The following is a 3,984-nucleotide window of genomic DNA, read 5'->3' as shown; positions in this document are numbered from 1 at the left end:
CACAGGAGGGGCAACAAAGGGGACTTCTACATGACATGTGCAGTTTTCTTCCTTTTATTTAAAAGAAACTAGATATAAAGCAAGTGTGACACAGTGTGAGCAACTGTTAGCGCTGGATTCTGGGCACAGGGGTGTTTATCCCAGAAAGCTCTGTACGTTTTCTGTATTTCAAAAATTTCTTAAAAAAAAAAAACAACACAATGGATTTGGAGGTGGGTGGGACAGTTCTAGCTCCTGACCAGAATTGGAGAGACTGTTTCAGGGGGCCTGAGGGGCCTGGCCTTTGGACATTTTTCCAGCACGTGTGGGCAGAGGGGCTGGCTGGGGTCTGGGTGAATTCCTGGAGCTGTCAGAGCCCCTCCTGGCTCCCAGGTTTCAGTTTCCTGCCTTTCGGGGGAGTGGGGAAAGGCTGAGAGGCCCCGTGCTGGGGCTGAAGCTAATTCATTAGTGACGCCTCGACAAGGGCTGGGCGCCCGCAGCGCCGGCGTGATTCATCAACACGATTGCCCCGCTGCCAGCCTGCGTGGGCCCAGAACGACAGCGCGCTTTACCTTTCCCCACTGAGAAGGGCCTGGTGGGAGGCGAGGTACAGCATCTACCGAGAGCAAGAAAGAAAGAAGAGGGCTGGTCCCCTGTACCCTTGAGCCCAGGAAGCTCTGCCAAGGCCGGGGCTGGGGTGGCAGGGGCTTGGGTGTCCTGCCAGTGCTGGCAGAGCCCAAGAGGGCTGCCTGGTGCTGCAGTGCCAGCCCCGAGCATGTGGTGAGGGGGGTTGGCTGGGCCCCCTCCTCCGCAGCAAATGTTCCCTTGGGGAAGCTGCTAGCGGGGGTGGGGGTGGCACCAGGAGGTGGGGTGGATGGGGAGGCGCTCTTTCCTGTCCCAGATGCCTGGCTGGGTTTTCCTCAGCTTTCTGGTCTCTGAGGTGTCAGCTCTTCCCAGAAGTTCTCCCAAATGAGTAGAAGGGAGAGAGTTGGTTTGGGGCTTAGGGGAGATCCAGAAGGAGCTTGAAATCCTGCTGCCTGGGGCTCAGAATCCTCCTCCATCCCAGATCTGGTATCTCAGCCCTACTTATCCTCTGCCTGGTTCCTCTACTCAGCTCGGATCTTGTTAGTCTTCATTCCAGGGCAGCTAGCTCCTGGCTCAGAGCAACACCTGCCTCTGTGTTCTCCATCATCTGTTTGCCCCGTGACATCCCTCAGCTGATTACAACTGCTATTGCTCTGCCCTTCTGTTCCCTTATCCAACACATAGATATCAAGCATCTGAGCAAAAGATGCCAGGACCAAAAAAAAAAAAAAATGGTACACACGGAATAATTCTATTTATATGAAATTCAAGAGCAGGCAAACCTGATCCATGATGATAGAGGTCAGGATCACCGTTGCCTCTGGGAGGTGGGGATTGTCTGGAAGAGGCAGGTAGGAGGGAACTCTGAGTGATGGAAATATTACACGGTGTTTACATTTGTCAGAACTCACCAAACCGTATACTTACGGCCTAGGCATTTCACAGTATGTAAGGTTTGCCTTCATCTTTTAAAATGTTGACAATTCTCATTGAACCACCACTATGTGCCAGACCCTGTGCCAGCAGGGAAGGAGACAAGCGTGCCTGCCCCACCCAGCTTATATTTCAGGGCTTGTGGTTTGCATCCTTTTCTTGCATCAGCCACTGCTGTCTGCCCTTGGACTGGCCTCCTGCCCTGCCTGTAGTGGGAAAAAATGGGATGGGTCAAAGGGCAAGATGCAGTCTAGAGGTCTGTCCCATCAGCCAATTATCTTTTTTTTAAATTTATTATTTCATTTATTTGGCTGTGCCAGGTCTTAGTTGCAGCATGCAAACTCGTAGTTGCAGCATGTGGGATCTAGTTCCCAGAACAGGGATGGAACCTGTGGGAGCATGGAGTCTTACCCACTGGACCATCAGAGAAGTCACTCAGCCAGTTATCAACACACCAGTCACATGGGAAGGCAGGATGGAGGAGGCTTGGAGCCTACACACTTGACTCCCTGACTGTATTCTTTCATCACTCTGTGACCTTCAGCAAGTTGCCTAATCCCTCTGGGGCCACTTTCCTCATCTTTCTAACGGGATTAATAACCATCAGAATTAGAGGCTTTGCCATGAGAAAATTCATGGTTAGAAGTGGAGTCGTTTCCATTTATTGGAGTGGAACATGGTTAAGACTACTCCAATAAATGGAAATGACTCCACTTCTGACCATGAATTTTCTCATGGCAGAGCCTCTAACTCTGATGACAAAGGCATTCTTAATCCCATAAGTACCTAAGAGGGGCTTCCCAAGTGGCACTAGTGGTAAAAACCTGCCTGCCAATGAAGGAGATGTAAGAGACATAGGTTCGACCCTTGGGTTGGGAAGATACCCTGGAGAAGGAATTGACAACCCACTCCAGTATTCTTGCCTGGGAAGTCCTATGGACAGAGGAGCCTGGCGGGCTACAGTCCATACGGTCGCAGAGAGTCAGACACGACTGAGCACACACACGCACACATGGTTAAGAAAAGTTGGAGAGGCAGTCTGCCTGGTTTTATTTTTATTTATTATTATTTTTGGCCAAGCAGTGAGGCATGCGGGATTTTAGTTCCCCAATCAGGAATGGAACCTGCGCTCCCTGCAATGGAAGCGCCAGCCTTAACCACTGGACAGCCAGGAAAGTCCCCTGCCTGGTTTCAAACCCCAGCCACTAGCCAGCGGGGTGACCTTGGACAAGTCACCCGTGCATGTGTGCATGCTAAGTCACTTCAGTCCTGTCTGACTCTGTGCGACGCTATGGACTGTAGCCCACCAGGCTCCTCTGTCCATGGGATTTCCCAGGCAAGAATACTGGAGTGGGTTGCCATGCCCTTCTCTAGGGGATCTTCCTGACCCAGGGATCGAACCTGTGTCTCCTGAATCCCCTGCACTGCAGGCGAATTCTTACAGTTGAGCCACCGGGGAAGCCCCAAGCAAGTCACCCAGCTCATGTCAAACCTCTCTGAGCCTCAGTTTCTCCATCTTTAAAATCGGGGCAGTGAGGGTACCTACCTCATAGGTTTGTGGCAAGGATTCAACGCAGTGCTTTTAGTACAGTGCTGGGCACATGACAGGCTGGCAATAAACCAGAGGGAGTGTTTCTGCTGGCAGCTCTAGCAGGAGGGCTTGGAGTAGGAGGGAAGTCAGGGGCAAAAAGGCTGCTGGTGAGAGCGTGTGCAAAAGGAAGCGTTACAGAACGAGTGTGGTCACCGTTTGTGGTGCTCAAAGGCGCTCGTGTGCTCCAGTCCTCTGTCCACCGCAGTTACCCACCGACCTTAAGCACAGCTGGAGGAACTCGGCAGAAGGGGTGAGTGCACTAATCCGGAACCTGCGGCGCGCTGAGGGTGTACCGGGCGGGGAGGGGTACGGAGCCAAGCTTGGGTCCCCGCAGATCCTCGACCCACCCTGAAAGAGCCCAGAAAGAGCACTGTTCTGAGTTACTCCCCTAATGTGACCCTAGCGGGAAGACTGGACACGCACGCTGGCGGGCATTGACCTCGCCTCTCAGTCCCTGCTGGAGAGCCACTTGTCCGGAGTCTTGGGTCGCGCGCCGGCATTTCCTCAGTCCTTGTTTCCTTCCCGGACTTGCAGCTCTGGGCGCCTACAAACCGCACACGAAGCGGCTCGCTGTGGCTGGAAGCGTAGACAGCGTCAGTCGTCGGGTTTGTGTTGGCACGGAGCCAGGCTTGCGGGGCGCGGTTCTTGGGTTCCCTGGGTTAGTGCTGTCTCCGGCGCCCGACGGGTGGGAAAGCGGGCCGCGGGCCGGGGCTCCAGGACCCAACTCAGCTGCACCTTGGCCCCACCCCGCCCTCCTTCCGCTTCATTGGCAGCCGCGCGCGCGTCGGGGGTTGCCAGGGCGACGGGTCTCCAAGCTAAGAATCCGCGCTAACCCAAACCAGTCGGCCTCCAGCAGAGGGAGCGGCGGAGGCCGACTGGTTTGGGTTAGCGCGGAT

The sequence above is a fragment of the Bison bison genome, unplaced genomic scaffold (genome assembly GCF_000754665.1).
Source record: "Bison bison bison isolate TAMUID 2011002044 unplaced genomic scaffold, Bison_UMD1.0 scf7180017864334, whole genome shotgun sequence".
Taxonomy (NCBI): Eukaryota; Metazoa; Chordata; class Mammalia; order Artiodactyla; family Bovidae; genus Bison; species Bison bison.
The sequence above is the reverse complement of the archived record's forward strand: the minus strand, read 5'-3'. Positions refer to the sequence as shown.